This window comes from Bubalus bubalis, chromosome 8 (assembly GCF_019923935.1).
Source record: "Bubalus bubalis isolate 160015118507 breed Murrah chromosome 8, NDDB_SH_1, whole genome shotgun sequence".
NCBI lineage: Eukaryota > Metazoa > Chordata > Mammalia > Artiodactyla > Bovidae > Bubalus > Bubalus bubalis.
The window spans coordinates 50,785,424-50,793,536 of record NC_059164.1 but is presented as its reverse complement, the minus strand read 5'-3'; the positions used below and the strand labels follow the sequence as shown (position 1 = coordinate 50,793,536).

General features: G+C 43.0%; 1 long non-coding RNA gene across 2 annotated transcripts in view; it reads left to right on the top strand.

The window, feature by feature from the left end:
* The first annotated feature begins 4,129 nt into the window (after positions 1-4,129).
* Positions 4,130-8,113, top strand: part of LOC112586488 — a 40,432-nt gene continuing 36,448 nt past the window's right edge. For both annotated transcript variants that reach the window (XR_006552756.2, XR_006641314.1), the window contains exon 1: positions 4,130-4,996. This is a non-coding gene — a long non-coding RNA (uncharacterized LOC112586488). The remainder of the gene's footprint in view (positions 4,997-8,113) is intronic.

The following is an 8,113-nucleotide window of genomic DNA, read 5'->3' as shown; positions in this document are numbered from 1 at the left end:
TGGACAGGGAGGCCTGGCGTGCTACAATTCATGGGGTTGCAAAGAGTCGGACATGACTGTGCAACTGAACTGAACTGAACTGTCATAAAGACAGACATATAGACCAACTGAACTGAATAAAAAGCCTAGAAATCAACTCATACATATACACTCCACTGACCATCTACAAGTGTGCCAAGAATGACACTGGGGAAAGGAGAGTCTCTTCGACAAATGATGCTGGGAAAACTGGACAGCTAATGCAAAATAATTAGATTGAACCCTTATCTTACAGCATACACAATCATCAACTCAAGGTGGATTAAAAACTTAAAACTTGAAATCGCAAAATTCCTAGAAGAAAACACAGGGTAAAATTTCATGATGTTGGTCTTGGCAACAATTTCTTGGATATGATACCAAAAGCATAAGCAACAAAAACAAAGATAGACTAGTAGGACTATACAAATGGAAAAGCTACTGCTCTGCAAAGGAAACAATCAACAAAGTGAAAAGGCGACCTATGAAATAGGAGAAAATATCTGGAAACCACATAACCAATAATGGAGTTAATATCCAAAATACGTACAAAACTCATGCAAGTCAATAGCAAAAAATCTTAATAACTTGACTTAGAAATGGACCAAGGACTCAGATAGATGTTTCTTTAAAGAAGATATACGAATGGCCAATCACTAATCATCAGGTAAATGTAATTTAAAATGTAAATTTAATTTAAAATGAAATAAAAAAATAAAAATCCCACCACATTATATCAACCTGTTAGGATGGCTATTACCAAAAACAAACAAACAAAAGTTGCCAAATGTGGGAGAGGATACAGAGAAACTGACACCCATGTCCAGTGTTGGTGGGGATGTAGAATGGTACAGCTGCTAAAGAAGACAATACAGAAGTTCCTCAGAATAATTTTTTTAAAGTACTACTATATGATCCAGTGATCCCACTTCTGAATGTTTATCCAAAAGAATTGAAATCAGGAGCTTGAAGAGATAGCCACACTCCCATGTTCATTGTAGCATTATACCCAAGAGGTGGAAATAACCTAAATTGTACATCAATGAGTAAATGAATAAAGAAAATGTGGTAAGATATACAATGGCATCAGCCATAAACAAGAAAGAAATTGTGTCCTTTGTGACAATGTGAATGAACCTTGAGGCCATCATTCTAAGTAAAATAAGCTGATCATAGCCTGATTCTCTTGTATTAATATGAAATAGCTAAAGTACTCAAACTCATAGAAGCAGAAAGTAGAATGGTGAGTGTCGGGGGATGGTGGAGGGAGGAATGGGGAGTTGCTGTTCAGTGGGTGTAGAGTTTAGTCATGCAAGATAGATAAATTCTAGAGATCTGTTGAACAGCATTGTGCTTGTAATTAACAATACTATTGTTGTTCAATCGCTAAGTTGTATCTGACTCTGCAGCCCCATGGACTGCAGCAAGCCAGGCCTCCCTGTCCTCCACTATCTGCCGGAGTCTGCTCAAGTTCATGTTCATTAAGTCTGTGATGCTGTCTAACCATCTCATAACAATACTGTACTGTATACCAGAAACTTTTTCAAGAGGGGAGAGTTCATGTTATCTGTTCTTCCTACAGTGAAAAAAAACCAGTCCAGAAGGGTGTATAGAATACTTCCTTGTCCTTCTCAAAAATTTATCCTCTCATGGTTCTGGAGGTCAGAAGTTTGAAATTCAGGTGTTGGCAGAGCCGTGCTCCCTCCAGAAGCTTCAGGGGAGAATCCTTCCTTGTCTTTTCCTGTTCCCAGTGCCTCCAGGCTTTCCTTGACTTGTGGCTGCTTCACTCCACCCTGTGCCTCTGTCTTCTCATGGTAGTCCCCTCTGTGTATCTCTCCCCTGTGTGTCTTTTGTAAGGACACTTGATGTTGGATTTAGGGCCCACCAGGCTAATCCAGAATGCTCCTATCCCATGTCACTTACCTTAATCACATCTAAATAAGGTCACATTTACAGGTTTTCTGGGATATGAGTATCCTTTGTTGCGGGGCCCTACCAGCCCATTACATACTCAAACAAAGGTGAATTTTTTAAACATAGAGACTGATATTTTTTATACTTTATTTTTTAAAAATATTTGAAGCCAATAAAAATTGACAGAAAAGTTGGCAGTGTCATACAAAGGCCTCCCTTTGAGATTTAGTTGCTGATATGCTACGCCATCACCCGCAAAGACTTCAGTGTGCATTTCCCATAAACAAGGATGTTCCTCTATGTAACCACAGTGTGACTGTCAAAACCAGGAAAGCAACGCTGACACAGAACAACTGCACTTCTCCGCGTCAACCATCCATCTAAGTTCCTCCAACTGTCCTAAATCTGGCTTCATAGCCAAAGGACCTGCTTCAGAACCAAACATGGCATTTAGCTATCCCATCACTTCACTTTTCTTCACCTGAAACAGATCCTCAGTCTTTTTTGCGCTTCAAATCCTTAACAGTTCTGAAGATTGAAGGTCAGTTACTTTGTGGAATGTTCTTCAATTTGGGCTGATATATCCTCATGATTAGATTCAGAGATATGTCTTTCTCAGGACCACCCCCAAAGTAATGCTGTGTTCTTCTCATTGCATCCTTCTGCATAACCTATGTTTTCAATGTGTATGATCACTGGCAATGAAGATTTTGATCATTTGATTAAGGTGTATCTCCCAGGCCTCTCCCTTTATAATTAGTATTTTGTGAAAAGGATTTTTTGACTTTATGTAAATGTCTTATTCCCAACTTTCAATTTATTAGTGTATTTGTATCTGAAAGGTTTTAATCTGTTAGAATTATTGTTTATTTTGATCCTCAAATTGTGCTGTGTTTAGCTAGAAGGAGCCATTTGGTCTGGTTCTGTGTCTTTGTGACATGTCCCCATCATTCTGTGATCACTTCCTTGCTTTCTGGCACAAGATAAGATATTCTAAGCTTATTTTGTAATTTCTTTGCCCCTAAAAGGAGCTCTGGTTCCTTTCAGTGGAAAAAAGGCGTTTCGGGAAACGTGTTTGCTCTGTGCGTTTTCCAGACTGTCGTTGTGACAGTTTCTCTCTGTTGCTTTCCTCTTCATTCCTTCCACATGCCGTGTTTTTACCACCAGTGTGCCTTCCCCTCCCTTCCTCCCCAGCTCTGCCCCCACATAGGCCATTCTGTTTCTCTGTTGATACTTGGGAGCTCTAACTCTGTGAAACCAGCAGCCATACGATAACAACCCTGTACCCTGGGAAAGGCTGGTGTGTTGTTGGCAGGGATGCTGGGCAACCAACTGGCCCTGGTTGGAGAAACTTGGCTTGAGGACTTCATAGCAGGTAGGTCAATGAGCTTCAACATCTGATATGTGTGAGGCATTCCTAGGCACAAGTGAGGATCAGGCCCAGGGGCTGATCTGCCATTTTACACTGTGAGAACAACTGGTTTCTTATTTTATCTTAGTTCAGCTTTTCCTGGGATTGATTCCCCTGACTCTTTGAAGTTTGAATGTTGTTACCTGTTCTTCCCTAGCCAGCATCCTTGGAGAAGGAAAAACGGAAAGGTCTAACTAACCCAACCAGCCTTGCTTCTGCTTAGCTAGAGAATTTTCACCCAGACTATGCTATGGGGTGGGGCCAGTTGGTTTCCTCAAGACTGTGGATGGAGACTGGGGGCTACCGTGGGCTAGCAGTCCATACGGTGCTCACACACAGCTGACCTGGTCCTCCCAGCTTATGTCCCAGCTCCTACCTCCTGGATTGGCCAAGACAGCCCAAGATGTAGCCCCCAACGTCTGGATGCTTTATCCTTCTCCTCAGCCTCTCTGTCCTCTCTGACCTGCCCTTAGGTCTTTTTCGCTGAAGCCGTCTCTAGCATGTCTTCCCATACTCTCTCCATCCCCGGAGTCAGAAAAGTCTTGGCTTTACCCTGGAGCTGTTCACACCCAAATTTACCATCCATCACTCCAGCTTCTCTTGAAAGTGAAAGTCACTCAGTTGTGTCTGACTCTGTGATCCCATGGACTGTAGCCTGCCAGGCTCATCTGTCCATGGAATTCTCCAGGCAAGAATACTGGAATGGGTTGCTATTTCCTTCTCCAGGGGATCTTCCCAACCCAGGAATCAAACCCAAGTCTCTTCCATTGCAAGAGGATTCTTTACCATCTGAGCCACCAGGGAAGCCCAAGAATACTGGAGTGGGTAGCTTATCCCCTCTCCACCAGATCTTCCTGACCCAGGAATCAAACTGGGGTCTTCTGCATTGCTGGCAGATTCAAACCCTGTGAAGCTGCCCAGGAGGGGAGACACTGACCTCTGGGCAACCAACCCAGAGGTGAGCAAGAGAACCTTGACATACTTGCTGAGAGGGCTCAGTTTCTTTCCTTCACTGAACTAGGGAAGAGGAGAGACAGGTGTGGGAAGCATGATGTGGGATGAAGAGTTGGAGTCAATTGTCATGCTAGACTGTGAAATTTAAACACGTGAAGGAAGAGGCTAAGAGAGAGGAAAAGAAAGCTGAGTTGCAGAGAGGCTATTAGCATGAATGATAAGGGGAGAGTAGCTACCTTGGTTCCCAACATCTTTCTAGAAACAAACATTATTCATTCAAAGCCCAACTGCACTTTGCTTCATGTTCAGGAATTCTCTCAGATCTGTATAATATTACAATAAGTGTCCCCTTTTTTGTCTACCATTTTGAGTGAATTTTTTTTTGGTGCCACCAAAAGAGCCTTTCTTGAATATTCTTGGTGACGGTTTTGCCTTCAAGATCTATCCAGTGGAGACAGAGGGGTCAAGTCGAGATGTATCTATTATATCAACCCTGGGAGAAGGATTCTACTCCTCTTACCTCACAGTGCCATTTCCCAGATATTTCTGCAACACTTCTGTTAAACAAACAAGGTCTTCCTTCCTTTTAGGTCCATGTCCAGACAAGGATGTACTGTCTTCTTTCCTGTCATCCATTGATATCTGGACACTTTGGTGGTTTAGTCACTAAGTCATGTCTGACTCTCGTGGATTCTCCAGGTAAGAATGTTGAAGTGGGTTGCCATTTTCTTTTCCAGGGGATCTTCCCGACCCAGGGATGAAATGTAGGTCTCCAGCATTACAGGCAGATTCTCTATCAACTGAGCCACCAGGGAAGCCCCTGGATGTTGTTCCATGTTCCCTAATAAATGTAGATAGAAATTTCCCCTCCCCTTCCTTTCCTTGGCATCATCTTGGGCAACTTCCATGTCTACATGGACAATTCATGCAACAGGTCAGCTCTGCAGTTCCTTGCCCTATCCACTCCAAAAATAATGAAAACAATACATAAAAAGTGATTAGTATTTTATAGGCTAGGAAATATTTTCCCAGTCATAACCTCATTTTGTTTTGGTTTTTGAACTGCACTCCCAAAGCCAAGTCATAGACTCATCCTTTTATAACTGGCTCATTTCCAAAACCTGGATGTCTTGATTTTCCTTCCATGAAGACAATTTCTTAGGCTCTTTTTTCTCCCTTTAGTTTCTCCCAGTAAGCCTGCCCTTAGGGTTCATCAAGACCCTTTGTCTTTTTCCTTACCTAATCTCATAGGCTCCCAGCTCCCTTCAGGTTTCCTTCCCAGTTCGGCCAGCCCCATGCTTGGCCATGACAACCTGCATGGATGTAGCGCCACAGCTTCCCTCGTTCTCTCGTCTCCACCATGCTCACCTTGTGCATGTTGGCTTATCACAACACTTGCTTCCGTGGCTCAAGCTCTCTTCTGCAAATATATACTCTCTCCCTCTCCCCTTTTCCCTCCCTCCCTCCTACCCTCCCTCCTTCCAGTCTCCTTCATTTTCTCTCTTATCCCAGGTGGGTCCCCAATGCCATTTAATAGTATTGTATTAATTCTTCGTGAACTCCTGACCTCTATTTTCTTCTCCCCAGTCTAGATTCTCCTTTTCACCCAGCCTCTGACTCTCCCCCAGGACAGCCCACATCAGTTTTTCTCTCTTCCTCTACTGTCTCTGTTTCAGGTCACCTTTTCATTGATCTGAACAAATAGTCGAGTATTTTTATAGAAACCAACCATTCTTCAATCTTGCTTCTTCCTGAAACTGTCATTCAGTATCTTCCCAGCCCTTCTTTAGATTCATACTCAGTGCTTTGTCCCTGGTTTCCCTTCGTATCTTCTTTCTTCAACCCTCCAAATTTTGCTCTGTCAGAATCTGCTCTTTCAAAAGGGAAACAGTGACAGCCCAATTTCCAATTCCAATGTGATCACAGAGCCCCAGGAACTCTCCTCCTTTGACCTTTAAGACACTTCTCCGGATTCTCCTTGAGGCTCTCTGATCTGTTTTCCTTTCCACTATATAAATACATGCCTCTCCCCAAGGTCTCATCTTGTCCTAGAGGGCCTTCTTGCTTCACTTCTGGACCATCTTATTCTTTCACATAGCTTCACCCATGTGCTGCCCACTCTCTCCACCCACCGCTACTCCACCCCGTCTCTTCTGAGCTCCTGACCTACATTTCCAACTACCAGTAGGACCTCTCACTTCAAACCTGACATGTCTCAAACAGTACTTGCCATCTTTACCCTAAAAATCCAAGCGAAGTGAAGAGCCTCTTGATGAAAGTGAAAGAGCAGAGTGAAAAAGTTAGCTTAAAGCTCAGCATTCAGAAAACTAAGATCATGGCATCCAGTCCCATCACTTCATGGCACATAGATGGAGAAACAGTGGCAGTCTTTATTTTGGAGGGTTCCAAAATCACTGCAGATGGTGACTGTAGCCATGAAATAAAAAGACGCTTACTCCTTGGAAGAAAAGGTATGGCCAACCTAGACAGCATATTAAAAAGCAGAGACATTACTTTGCCCACAAAAGTCCATCTAGTCAAGGCTATGGTTTTTCCAGTGGTCATATATGGATGTGAGAGTTGGACTATAAAGACAGCTGAGCACCTAAGAGTTGATGCTTTTGAACTGTGGTGTTGGAGAAAACTCTTGAGAGTCCCTTGGACTGCAAGGAGATCCAACCAGTCCATTCTAAAGGAGATCAGTCCTGAATGTTCATTGGAAGGTTGATGCTGAAGCTGAAACTCCAATACTTTGGTCACCTGATGCGAAGAGCTGACTCGTTTGAAAAGACCATGATGCTGGGAAGATTGAAGGCAGAAGGAGAAGGGGATTACAGAGGATGAGATGGTTGGATGGCATCACCAACTCAATGGACATGAGTTTGAGTAAACTCTGGGAGTTGGTGATGGACAGGGAGACCTGGCATGCTGCAGTCCACGGGGTTGCAAAGAGTTGGACACAACTGAGTGACTGAACTGGACTGAACCTCTCTGAGCCTCAGTTTTCCTTCTTGGCAAAGAGAGATTCCCACATCACTTTGAAGAGCTGTGGTGAATATCAAATGAGGTGATAAGAACAAAGTGCATATGATACTCAGTAAAGGAGTGTTAGTAAAGAACTTGTAGCAGAAATAAAAATAACCAGTCATTATTCAAGAAAGAGTCAACTAAGTGCTAACAGTAATGCATGAAGGAAGACAAGAGGAGCAACTGCCAATTCTGCCCAGAAGCTTCACAGAAAAGATGACCATTGAGTTGAATAGAGTTCCCTGTGCTATACAGTAGGTCCTTGTCAGGTATCAGTTTTAAACACAGTAGTGTGTACATGTCCATCCCAAAGTCCCTAACTATCCCTTCTGTCCATCCTTTACCCTGGCAACCACGATTTTTCTCCAAGTCTGTGGGTCTCTTTCTGTTTTGTAAGTTCATTTGTATCATTTCTCTTTAGATTCCACATATAAAAGGTGTCATACATTATTTCCCCTTCTCTGTCTGACTTATTTCACTCAGTATGACAATCTCTAGGTCATCCATGTTGCTGCAAATGGCATTATTCCATTCTTTTTAATGGCTGAGTAATATTCCATTATGTACATACACCACATCTTCTTCACTCACTTGTCTGTCAGTGAGCGTTCAGGCTGCTCTGGTATCTTGGCTATTGCAAACAACGCAAAGTGAACACTGGGGGGCGTGTGTCCTTTAGGGTTATGTTTTTCTCTGGATATATGCCTACGAGTGGGATTGCAGGGTCGGATGGTGACTCTGTTTTTAGTGTTTTTAAGGAACCTCCATCCTGTTCTCCATAGTGGCTGC